The sequence below is a fragment of the Tamandua tetradactyla genome, chromosome 13, assembly GCF_023851605.1.
Source record: "Tamandua tetradactyla isolate mTamTet1 chromosome 13, mTamTet1.pri, whole genome shotgun sequence".
Classification (NCBI taxonomy): Eukaryota; Metazoa; Chordata; class Mammalia; order Pilosa; family Myrmecophagidae; genus Tamandua; species Tamandua tetradactyla.
Genome location: NC_135339.1, coordinates 34,817,058 through 34,830,742, shown reverse-complemented (window position 1 = coordinate 34,830,742; position 13,685 = coordinate 34,817,058). Strand labels below are relative to the sequence as shown.

The following is a 13,685-nucleotide window of genomic DNA, read 5'->3' as shown; positions in this document are numbered from 1 at the left end:
GAAAGCAATCACAAAAAAGTACAATAAAACCAAGGAAATATGAATAAAATTCTTTGGATTGTATCAATACCAATATCTTGATTGTGATATATTATACCACAGTTTTGAAAAATGTTATCATTGGGGGAAATTGGGTAATCTATACAGGGGATCTGCCTATATTATTTCTTACAACTCCATATGAATCTAAAATTACTCAATAAACTATTTCAATGAAAAATATGAAAAGATGCTCACCCTCCTGATAATCAGGAAAATTACTTTTTAAACAGTGAGATGCTATTTTATATTAAGAATGTAAGTAAAAATTAAGAATTTGTGGCCATAATGAGCACTAGTAAGGATGTGACTATTTCAAGCAAAAGGAATTCTACAGTTTTGTTTGTGGGAGTGTAAATTGGAGAACAATTTTGCAATAGCTCTTCAAGTTGAAAATGTGCATATTGAAGAAATTCCCTTCTAAGTTATACCCTGGATATTTGTTTCACATGTGTCCAAGGAGATAGGAACAGGATGTCATTGCAGTTTATAACAACTCACATAGCTATGCATAAAAGGATGGATAAATAAATTGTGGTATTCCATGGAACACTAGACAACAGATAAAATAAATGAACTAGATCTTTAGGCATTGACATGAATGGCTCTTGAAGGCATAATTTTGACTAAGAAAATGAAGATGCAGAGTGTTACATTTGCTGTGAAACCACCTATTGTAAGTTACAAAACTCAGAGGACAATATGATATATTCTTTCATGAAACTATATGTAACAGAATGTTAAAATAAGAGTAATTATGTTTCAGGTTTGACTGTATCTCAAAGACAAAAGACAGAAATGCTCTGACGTTTTACACAGGGGTGCAAGACAACCAGTAAAGGACTTATAAAGGAGTCTTCTCAGACCCAGCCATGTGCTCCTTAAGTCACAACTCCGGCCTTTTAAAGAGAATGGAGGTGTCAAAAGAGGTCATGGAGATTAGAGAAAGGTTTGCTTTGGAATGAGTGTCCATGTGTCCATGTGAGTCCCCGCTTCCATTATTTTGGGAAAGGTGAGGTGGGAATTTTTTTTTCTTAACTTTTTTTACTGAATAGTATAACATATATACAAAGCAAAGAAAGAAAAAAAGCAAAAGTTTTCAAAGCACTCCTCAACAAATAGTTATAGAACAGACCCCAGAGTTTGTCATGGGCTACCATTTGAGGTGGGAACCTTTATCTCAAGTCATCTGACAGGGCCTGGGACCACTCAGAGGTAGAGCGTGTCTACAGGTGTATGGTGAACACAATGAGCTGAGGGGAGACGATCCTGAGTGACTCGAGGTTACGAGGCTATAGCTGGGGTTCAGCGTTATGAAGGTTCCAGAGAGGAGAGATGCTGTGCTAGGAACGGCCTGGACCACCAGAGTCAAGATTTCCAAGGACAAGGATGGGCCACAAAAGAATCTACCATTTGTTCATTCATTCATTCATTCATTCACTCAGCAAATATTCATTAAGTACCTTTTATGCTCCAAGGACTGTGTCAAGTGTTTAAATCTGTGGTCAAACAATGATTCTTGTCCTCATAGGGCTTACATTCCAGTTGGAGGAAACAGATAATAAATAATAAACATGATAAATAATTGAATGATGCAGTGTAATAGAGTGTGATAATTACTATGGGAAAAATAAAGCAGGGTAAGAGTCATTGGAAGTGTCAGGATGAGGTGGACGCGCAGGGGGCAACGATAATAAGGGTGCCAGTGTAGATAAGACGCTGAGTATGAGTTAGGCAGATGAGTTCAGGAGAGAGGTCTGGACTGGAGATATAGATGTGGGAGTTCACCGGTGTTGGGATTTCTAAACCCATAAGATTGGGAGGAAAACATTGGAGGAATAACAATTTCAAAGAATAAACTCCAGGGTTTCAAATATTAAAATGTCAGGGAAAAAAAGAAGGAATGAGGAAATGAGATTGAGTAACAATGCCTAATGAGATAGGAGGAAAACCCAGCGGGGTGACCTGAAGGCAAGTGAGGGGGGTGTATGTGGAGGAGGATGTGATCAAATGTGTCACGTGCTGTCGACAGGTCCAGTAGGACAATGGGTGAGAGTGAGAATTTATCATTTTTTATTAAAAAATAAACTCAAAAAAGAGAAATAAATGAATACTTCTTTAACATATTAAAATATCTCTATATCAACACAAATCCAAAGCCAGCATAAAATTATTATTATTTGCTGGTGATATGAATGTTTACCTGAAAAAATTTAAGTCACTCAACCGAAAAAATACTAAACAATAAGAGAATGTAGTTTAGTTAGGTACAGAACTGATATACGAAAATCAATAGCCTTCACACATTAAATTGAAACACAAAAGCAGAAAAGATCTTTTACAATAACAACAAAGATGAAGTACCAAATGCAAACCTTACATAAGCAAAACTTTCAAACACTATTGAAGGACACAAAAGAATACCATAATAAATGCAAAACACAACATAACATGTTCTACGATAAGAAGACTCAAATCTCATACAAAAGATAATTCTCCATTAATTAATTTAGAAATGTATTGCAATTCCAATAAAAAATTAATAGTTTTTAAAGCATATCTAAATTAGACAAGCTGATTCTAAAGTTCAGTGTAAAGACTGAAAAATTTTACAATGAAATATCTTCAGGGAGAAATATTCCACATACTAAGAGAAAATACAAATAACAAACTAGGGGAAAATTTTCCAACTGATATTGCTAATAATTAATTTTATCACCATACAAAGAGCTCCTACCAATCAATAAGCAAATCAACAGCTCAAAAGAAAAACGAAAATATGAATGAATGTTTTAAAAGGAAAGAAAAGACAAACAGCTCTCAAACATTCCTCACTTGACTCCAAATTTTTTTAATGGCAAAATTACAATGTGATACCATTTTTCATTTATATGGGCAAAGATCAGAAAGTTTGATAACACATCGTTGGCTAGCATCTAACAAAAGAGACATGCTCAGATGTGAAGCCAGTGTGAAGAGTAAATAGTTACTCCTTCTTTGAAGAATAATTTGAAAATGCCTAGGGACAATTGAAGTGCCCAATGCCCTTTGATCTCAAAATCCCACAGATCTACCTGCATCCAAGAGAAGACAGATGCACAAGGGGATTAATGGCAGCACTGTTTTGAATAATGAGAGATTAAAAGCTGCCTAAGTATCTATAGAAAAAGAACTGGTTAAAGAATTTATGATACAGCTTGCAAGGGAACTCATATGGCCACCTAAAACAATGAGGTGGGACTGCATACTGATAGGGAAAGCTCTCTAAGACATAGTGAAAAATAATAAAAAAAAAAGCAAACTAGTGCGTAGAACTTGCTAATATTTGCACGATGACATACATGCCTGTTGTTATTCCTGGAATAAAGTAATGTGGTCACCTCCTGGAATGGGAACTGGGTACTCTGGCAGTTGCAGGAGGGAGTCTTACTTTCACCGTATGCACCTTTTCAATTTTACTGCATACTTGATTTAGTGATTCAAAACCATAAATGATTTTTTAAAAGGCAAAATAGATGTGTGAAAAGCATAGGTACATTGATTATTAAAAAAAGGAAAGAAAATTAAGGCTTTAATAAAAGTGTCACTAGTCTCTTCAATGAGTTCTGAAATGAAACAAGTCAACATCAGTTAGTGGGACTGTGATTTTGGATTCTTCTGCAAATTCACTTGAAATCCACCAGATGGCACAAGAAAATACCATGTGAACAAATCTGAGGGTTGGCACAGGTAACAAATACGGGTTGGTGAGAAGCCACCTGGACTAAAGAAACAAAGGTTCTCTCCAGACTGAATCTTGGTACATCCAAATTCCAGTCTTGCCATTGTCCTTGGGGCATGGTTTTGTCATATTAGACAGGTGATGCTGGGGAATTACCAAGTAGTGCTCATGATCATAAATGCAGAATTATCTATATCACAGGCTCTGCATGAATAGCTTATTGAATGTTCAGTTCTTCAGTGTAGAATTCTCTTTTTTTCTTAATCCATACTTAATGCCTTATGAAAAGAGGTATTTGTTTCTTGGTGAGCCACGTTTCTTTAATTAAAGAAGGAGGGTTGGGAGAGGTCCACTGGAAAAGGAGAAAATTCTGGTTTCACAATATGCACTATTTATGAGGGTGCTTTGCTATTGAGCCTGCTAGAGGCCAGCCCGGCCCAGTTTGCCTCTTGCCCTCCCAGGAGACGATTACTGTCCTGCATAATAATTTGAAGCAAATATCGGATGTGGTCAAAGAGCAGTTGTGGCCCTCTCTCCAGCAACTGTTTCTGCTTAGATTTCTTAATTGTTTCCACCACTTCCTTTGCTTGGCTGTGGCCTTCTTGAGTTCTGCAGGATGCTGAACTTTAATAACAGCCTCCCATTCTCCCTGGAATTCACATGTGCAAGCAGATACTTCCTGGATTCTGGAGGAACAGCACCTTAGAGAAGTGCTTCCAGCCAAACTTGTCCACTGCACACGCAAATGGAAGTCTTTGCAATGTAATGCCTTCTCCTTCTTGACCACTGGGAAGGAGGCCTGACTTGTTCACTTCGCCCCCTTGCCTCCTCGTTTTGAAGAGTTTTCCCTCCTCCCTCCGTTCCCGGAGTTCTGGCTTGTTCTTTGTCTACTGAGAAGATCTTTGCCAGTTGCTTTCTCTGCTCACCTCCATGTAGGTTTGTTTCAGGTATGACCTGGAAGATTTTTCATTTGAAGATCGAACTTTCAAAGAAAGGAACCAGATGGGGAGATTCTTTAATGGCGGAGTTTTAAGCACTAGAGTATCTGGGTAGGGAGACGTTTGGGAGGGACACTTAAGGTCACCACACTGGCTCAACGACCACTTATTTCACTAAGATGGGCGACCAGCTCTGCTATCCATAGTGCCTCTGAACTGCAGACGGGAGACTGGAGACAAAGGTGTGGTGGGATCAGGAGCCAGCAGAGGTCTGACCTCCCTTTCCGGATACACTTCCCATCCTGTGCCTTCAGGCCCTCATCTCTGCCATGGGGATGGCAGTCTCAGCCAAGCCCAGCTCAGAGAACCCCAGTGAAGACGGGTAAATTTAAATCAGTTATTTAAAAGAAATTTCAGATTGGTAAAATGCTATGCATCTGTGGGGTGTTATTAAAATGGCAACTAAAATCCCTGCGGAACTAGCTTATGTATTAGGAAGAATGTTGGTTTTAAAAAAAAATGACTGATGATATCTTATAAATTGCTTAAATGACAGCTTTGGCAAACAACTTGAATAGCTTGACCCAATTGAGGCCATGTCCTGGACAAGAGGGAGTCATTACTATTCCCTTGTCCTGGGCTAAATGCAAGAAAACATTTTCTGCTGGAGGTAAAAATTTGGCCTTCGCAAAATGTTGCTAGAGGTGTTAACATTCATATTCCTTGTCAATGAATGACAAATGACGAACCCAAATCAAATACTTGCATTTCCTTTTTGTATCTTAAACCATGCTGAACATGTGCCACCTCTGATATCCTATGCTTTGCTTTTCAAATGGACTTGCAAAAGGCAGTCAGTGCAGCAAATCGGGAATTGCACACGTTCTTCCCTCCAACCCAGGGCTTCTGCCAGAGTCTCCATCCACATGAAGCTCCTCCTCACCCTCTCCCACAGGATGTGTCAGTTCTCAGATTTTTTCATAGCGCACCCCCATTGGTGTACCAGCACTACACACTGTATATATTTAAGCAGTGGTCTACGCAGTACAAAGAACTTTTACAAATGAATTTCATGAACCCACACAAAGCACCCTGTAATACAGATATAACCTCGCCTTTGTGGATGAAGGAGCAGACTCAAAAGGATTTGCTTATTTGTCCAAAGTTGTAGTTTGTAAGTTCAAAACCAAATCAGGACTCAGCCTTATATACTTTCCCTCCTTTAGCAGCACCATACATGAAGTTCCAACAGACCAGGAAATTTAGGAGGTTCATTAAGCTGAATGGACAAAAATGACAAACATGGCATCTGTCATGTAGGGCTTAGTCATGACACATTTGCTACTCCATATTTGCTTTTCCAGAGTGTGTCCTGAGTAACAGGACCTAAGGGTCTTAGCTCCTAAGACCCTGCAAGAAAAAAAAGAAAGAAAAAAAAATGACTTCCTCATCCAATATGTTTGGAAAATGCTGCAAATTATATCCCCCCCTTTTGCACAATGTGCACATTAGCATATTAAAGGCCCCGAGAGGTCCTGCAGTAAAGAAGCATTCTATTTAAGTTTAACTCCATATGTCTCAAACTTATTTGGGCACAGACTTCTTTGTATACCACCTATTTATATTTTACAGAATTAGTGTGCCTGCATGCAATACACTTTTGGAAGAGTGTGTAAAAATGATTTGAGGCAAGCTGAGAAAGTCAGAGAAGGTTTTCAAAGTGACATGCACTAGTCAAGAAAAATTATGTGAGGAAAGGGCCAGCATGGCTGATGGGCATTTGACTAGGAATCTGCAGGCTAGGTGTGGATCTCAGGTGGACCTTCCTTTTTCCTGACTGTGTGATCCTGAACAGGCACTTACCTGCACTCTGGGCCTCAGTGTCCCCTCCCTAAACTGAAGGGGATTGCCTGGGAGATCTTTAAAGTTAAATTGCACCTTAATGGTCAGTCATTCCTTTCAGGAGATGGAATGACTCTGCGAACGTTTTATTGGTACCACTTTACTTTGATATTATATTAATTTCCTCTGGGTGCTGTAATAAATTGCCACAAACTGGATGCCTTCAAACGAGAGAAAATTATTATCTCACTGTTTAATAGGCCAGAAGTCTGAAATCAAGGTGTCAGCAGGGTGGGCTCCCTCTGGAAGAGCAGAGGAGAGTATGTCCCAGGCTTTTCTCCCAACTTCTGGTGGTGGTGGCAGTCCTTGCTGTGCCCTGGTTTGGAGCAGCTTGACTCCAATCTCCACCTCCACCTTCACATGGCCTTTCTCCCTGAGATTATCTCTGTCTCTGTGTGTCTTCTGTTCTTATAAAGACAACAGTTGTTGGATTTAGGTCCCGCCTAATCTTGTGTACCTTCATCTTAACTTGAGTGTATCTGCAAAGACCCTACTTATAACTGAGGTCACATTCACAAGGTAACAGGTCTAAGGACTGTACATGTCTTTTGAGAGAATACAATTCACCCACTGAAAATGTGTGATACTTTTGAGAAGTTCTAAGAATAGTAAAACAAATTTTCATGTAAATTTTACTCAGATTCACCCAGAGTTTACATTTTGCCCCATTTGCTTCATCATTTGTCATACTTTTTTTCCTGAAATAATTTAAGAGTAATGGTTGCTGAACTACTTGAGAGTAAGTAGGAGATGCCATGCCCCTTTTCCTTTAGGATGCATTTCCTAAGAATTAGAACATTCTCTTGCCTAACTACAGTATGGTTATCAATATCAGGTACTTACCCGACCCTGCAAATAAAATCAGTAACCTCCCCACTATGTGGGACATGACATCCAAGGGTGAGAGTCTCCCTGGAAAAGTGGGACATGACTCCTGAAGATGAGCCTGGCCCTGGCACTGCAGGACCGACGATGTCTTTCCAGTGAAAAGGGGGGAAATAAATGTAACAAAATAAGGTGTCAGTGGGTAAGAGAGTTCAAATAAAGTTGAGAGGCTACTCTGGAGGCTACTCTTAAGCAAGATTCAGCTACATATTAATAATTACCATGGTTGGACAACCCCCCAACAACATCATTACTGTTAAACCTAAAGAACGCCTAGGTCTTGGTCTGAGAGTCTACAGATTTTCATTTACTAAGATTACTTTCCAGAAACCTACAACCTCCAGATGGGTTCCTAGGCCAGGTAAGTCCTGAAACACAGAGAGGCCCGGCTCTCCAGAACATCAGCTAGTCCCATACCCTTATCCCATATTATTAACACCCCTTTCCAACATGAAAAAGTTAGAATGGGCATAGTCCAAATACTCCTAAAAATTGGGAGGACCAAAGAAGAAGGAGGAATTATAACAGAGAAGATAGGATTTAACAAATGAGTATGTTTGCTGAATCATTATATTGATATTTCTTTTAGTTTCCAGTGAATTGGAACAGCTAGAAGGAAAAAGCTAAAATTGTGGAATTGTAACTCATACCAAACTCTGAAATCTGTTCTATAATTACTTGTTACAATGTACTTTGAAATGTATTGCTTTTTTTGTATTTATGTTATATTTCACAATAAGAAATGTTTTTTTTCAAAAAAAATCAGGTACTTAACATTGATAGGATACTATTATCTAGTCACAGTGAATTTTCAAATCTCATCAATTGTCTCAATAATGTCTATATGGTTACTTTTATCCCTCATTCTCTGCTAATTTTTATAGTAGATAAGGTTAAGTCTATTTTGAAATAATTTCTTGACCTAAAATGAAATAAGTAAGTTATCTTATTTCCCCTTTGTTCTTGTTTCAGCCCAGGATAAAATGGTGGGAGAGACAGAGAGGAGTGAAAATGTATAAAAGTACTAAGAAATAAACTTGGCCTTGTACAATAAACCATTGACCTGTACAAGAACACGTGACAAAGGCCATGGTATTGAGTCTGTTTTTACTCCAAGTCGCTGAGATTTACAATGATAAAAAAACGATTTGACTCATAGTGAAAATTATCACTTTCTAAAAAAAAAGCATAAGGTCATGCATTGCTTCCTTCATTCATATCATGCATACATATGAATCTCTGAATCTCTTTTGCCAAAGTGTAAATTCTTTGAAAGAGAACTGGCAGTTTCAAGGCATGATGACAGACCGCCTGGCTACAGATGGTACCTACAAGAAAAGAGCAGGCAGGGTGCTTGGAAGGTGGATTTGGTACAAGTCTTGCATACTTAAATACTTTGCTTGGGAGTTTATTCCTTTTTTTTTTTGCCTAGAGAGAAAGACCATGTCATCACCTTTCAGTCGTATAGGACTATTATAAGAACTCAGACTTAGAATTCCTAGGGATCAAATCTCAGCTTAGTCACTTATTACCCAAGTATGCTCTTTAATGTTTTGAAAAATACAGATGTTAATAAAGCAGATTCAGAGGTAGGAGTCAATGAGTTAACATATAAAACTTGTTGGTTTCCCCTTTCTATTTATGCACATCTCATATCCTCAAATATTTACCTATATTCAATGCTAAAAGTCTACTATCAACAAACAAAGTTTTAATGTTTATCTGGAATTTACAAATAATGCTTATCTGGAGTCACGGAAATAAGAATATTGTTTAGTACTCTGAGGTCTTTATCAGGAACCATTAAGCTGTTTGACACTGATGCTATAAAATATCTCAAAGTATGGCAATTTTGGTATGTCAGCCTGAAGTTTTATTGCTTCCCCTTTAGTGTATTTAGTTGCTACCCCTTTCTCCTTTCCCCAGATTTCTTCGTGCTGATCAAAAACCTTAAACATAATCTGGGTTTCAAAACAAAGGGTCTGAGTGCAGGTGCTGCAGAAACAGAGCCAAGGGTCTCTCCCCCTCCTTGGGTAGAAAGCTGGGTCAGCTGCTCTGAGGAAGTTGATTGGAAAACACACGTATGCCATTTGGAAGTCTCCCTTTTCTTGATCCTTCTTTTGGAAATGTTTTTACTCTCTTCAGAGGGCCATTTGGGAGGAATATTTTGGCTAAGTTAGGTGTCTGTGGGGGACCCTTTTTATGTGGAGCCAGAGCTGAGCCTGGAAGCCAAAGGGCGCACCATTTCAGGAGTCATCAAGTGCACTGTGTCTTTGGCTCTGGAAAAGTAATTCCAAAAGGCACGTGCAGCCACCATTTGTGGCTTTCTTTTAAAAAGCAAACAGTAGACACATAGCCAACAACAGCTGACAAATGCCAAATACATCCAAGTCTATCAGCCGTTGAGACAGGTTAGTTGCTGTAGAGAGAAACCAGCTGCCTTTGAGCCATTCTTTTGGATAGGGATGGGTGATAAAATAAGGGAGGGGGTTAGGAACAAGATGAATCAAAACTTATGAATGGAAACAATTTTCTTTTCAGGGGCTCTCAAGGGATGCAGTGGTCTCCTGTTTACCTCCCCCATCCCCTCCCCGACCAGTTTAGACTTGCTCAAAACAATGACTGGAACTTCCGTTCTCAGGTATAACTACTTGGTCATGCAATTGTGTGTTTGTATGGACTGGTGTGATATGTCTGATGAATTGAGTTAATTCATTCCTTAACTTAACTGGCAAGACTTAATGGTTCACAATGAAAGCATGAATAACCATTTTGTTCCCTGAATGACTCCAGTTTAATGCCTCCTGATGTCAGTGTATTTTGCCCAGGGTAAAACTTACTATATGAATTATTCACTGCTCGATTGAATGAATGGGGCCATGTTTGCCCACAGAATGTTAGCTGTGGTTATCTGACACGATGGGGCACAGTGGATGCTTACAAAGGACAATGGTTGATTTAGAATGTCGTTACAGGGCTCAGCCTTTGCAGTTAAGATCTCACAGAAAGCATAGCACCTTTTTGTCTTGTGCGACACATCACAATAGCATCAGTGAGCCAAGGAACTCTTGGCCTTTCAAAAAAATCAAAAGTTCTAAGTGTGGTTGTGTGGTGGACACATTTATCCTTGGTTAAACCTTAGCTACTGTTGGGAGACAGGGTGGTGAGGGATGGAAGTTCAGTAAAGAACAATTTAAAACAAATAGAGGAATTAGTCATTTGCATTGTAATGACTTCATCAATGTGAAACAGAATATTTGGGGAGAAGAAAAAACAATGTGTAATTAATAATAGGGAATCTTACCTTAACTTTGGTTTTAGAATGAAGGTTATCTAGGTTTCTCTGCTATCAGAGCATTTGGGGTGAGTCCTTTCCCTGGAGCAAGCCTCCAACCTTGCTACTAAGATGCCTCTGTTTTAATAAGAATAATTTATAATCTGGAGTGACAGTTAATGCAATTTAGTGGGAGCTGATAAATGAACCACTGAATTTACTTATACAAATAAGTGGGGCATTAATCTTGACTTTGAATTTCCCCATTGGATTCTCTTTATAACCATCTGTGATACTATGAGTGTCAGGAAGAATGATTGACAAGTTTTAAGTTTTAGCAAAACTTTTCTGTCTTTACAACTTCACAAACAAGACAAATAAGTCTGAGACTGAAATATGAACTAAATTAGCTTCCATCTTTTCGGGGATTTTGAGATTAACGGTGGGCACCTTTTTAAACTGTTGCACTGATAAATACAGTCTATTCCATACAGTCCTCAAAATGCACCCTGACACAAAGCTGAAACCCATAGCAGAGCACTGAGGCTCTCTGCAGCGAGGCTGGGTGGTTCCAGCAGGGTCTTGCTGGAATGTGCTTCTTAATGACAAATGCCTTGGTGGGTGTCTATCCTGGTTCAAACAGCTCTGGCCAAGAGGTATAGGACTAACACCGCTGCTAGCTTCCGTCCCCCTTGTGGATGGAGAATTAATTCTCAGAGAAGGGATATCAAGGGCTGGGTAGACACCTGTGGTAGGTTGAATAATTCTTCCCCAACCCCTAAAGATATCCAAGTTCCAGTTTATGGAAACTGTAAATGTTACTGTAAAGGGCAGTAGAATCTTTCTACTGTAAAGGGTAGAAAGATTATCCTGGATTATCCAGGTAGACTTTAAATGTAATCACAAGAGCTCTCATAAGAGGAAAGAAAAAAAGATCAAAAGAGGATGGAGGAGATATGATGATAGAAGCAAGAGGATGGAGTGACTCAAGGAAGGGGTTAAGAGACATCCTTAAAGTTTCCAGAAAGAATCAGCCCTACTGACACCTTGACTGTAGCCTAGTAAACTGATTTTGAACTTCTTACCTCATGAATTGTAAGAGAATAAATCTACATTGTGGTAAGGCACTAAATTTGTGGAAGTTTGTAGCAGCAGCAATAAAAGCTAATACAACATACAGAGCATGGTGGGTTGAATTATGTACCCCAATTTAGACATGTTCTTGATCTTAATCCACATTCTTATGGGTGTGAACCCATTATAAAAATCGGATCTCTAGGAGATGTTTTTACTTAAGATGTGGCCCAACTGAATGAGGTTTCAGTTTTGGGTCTTAATCTGGATTATTGGAGTCCTTTATAGAGAGAAGAAATTCAGACAAAATTAGAGAAAGCCACAGAGAGGAGTCAGAAGCCAAAAGTCAGCAAGAAGCAGGAAGAGAAAGGAGAGGATATCCTCATGTGATGTGAGGCAGGGACACAAGCCAAGGAATCCCAGGGTTTGCAGGCAGCCAGCACTGGAACGTTATTGCCTTTGGGGAGAAGGCATCACCTTGCTGACACCTTAATGTTAGGCTTCTTCTATCCTCAAAACTAAGCCAATAAATTCCTGTTGTTTAAGCTGACCCACAGTGTAATTTGTGATAACAGCTTAGGAAAACAAAGACACAAATGTTACTCCCTTCAATCACATTAAATATTTCAAGAAGAATTTATCTCTCTTGCCCACCCCCTTCCCATCAGTTTAAAGTCTAATTTCATGGTGTCATCCTACAAAGTCTTGTTAGTTCATTGTAAAAGAACTGTTGAAACATAGACCATGCTACTTCCTCTGAATAAGAAGGCTCTTTGTGTTTGTTGAAATGCTGTACTCAACAGGGAGGTCTATGTTTCCAAGAGGAAGTGAAGCCTTCTACTTTGCATATGGTTAGGCTCAAGTAATTGTTGATGCAAGGATAAATAAATGAACAAAGGAGAAGAAAAGAAGATTTTAGAATCAACAAAGAAGCAAACTGGTTTTTTTTCAATGTTAAGTGAGTTTTAGAACTAAAATTTATTAAAAAACATAATAAATAAGAATATCAACCCCTTAGATTCTAAATGTCTTTGTTTTCATTTGACTCTACTACAAATGCTCAAGGAAAACCTTATTTAGTCCTCCAAAAACACTCTCAGTTCTTATTGGATATGTTTTGTTTATTATTTCCCCCACCATTGGCATGACAAAAACTCACTTTATCGAGGAAAGTATATAAAGTTCATTATGAATGGATGTCACTGGTCTCAGTATTACAGACTGAGAATAAATTTTTGATTCTCAACTACTTTTCTTACGTCTTTATGTAGGGAGGAAGAGTTAGACAATTATTAAAAACACCAAAGACTCCTAGGTTCTATTGGCAAATTCAAAGTTTTTTCTGATCTTCATTCCCTTCAATAATATCTCTAGCATTTGATACGTCTTTGTCCATTGCAAAACTCTCTCCTTTTTTATTGTGAATTTTACACTTCCCTGATTTCCCTCCTACATCTCCAATTGTTCATGCTTTAGCTTCCCTCCCCCAGCTTTCTGTTTAACTATTAGACATCTTCTGAATCTGTTCTTACTTCCTGCTCTCTTTCTTCCCAGCGGTCACCTCCATTTTAACGACAAACTTAAGATTCTTCGTTTCTCCTTACCTCCAACACAGTATCTCCTAACTGTCTGGCCATGCCGCTAGGGTAGTTCATCACCTATAATACATCTGAAACCTTGAACACGTGCCAGAGTCTCTGCTACTCCCATGTCCTTGCACATTCTACTCTCTCTGGCTGACAGTCACTCTTCTCTTCTTTTGTCTATCAAACACCTACAGATCAATTTAAATGTCACTTCCTTGTGGAAGCAGTTGTGACCACCCAGACGGGATCGGATACCCACTTCATGC

General features: G+C 38.8%; 2 protein-coding genes and 1 pseudogene across 14 annotated transcripts in view; 1 reads left to right on the top strand and 2 right to left on the bottom strand.

The window, feature by feature from the left end:
• Positions 1–13,685, bottom strand: part of LOC143653850 (uncharacterized) — a 353,382-nt gene that overhangs the window by 37,253 nt on the left and 302,444 nt on the right. The window lies entirely within an intron of this gene.
• The window catches only part of LOC143653854 (uncharacterized), a 130,704-nt gene that overhangs the window by 90,615 nt on the left and 26,404 nt on the right, over positions 1–13,685 (bottom strand). The gene's annotated exons all lie outside the window — the stretch shown is intronic.
• The window catches only part of LOC143653363 (serum response factor pseudogene), a 35,313-nt pseudogene continuing 26,661 nt past the window's right edge, over positions 5,034–13,685 (top strand).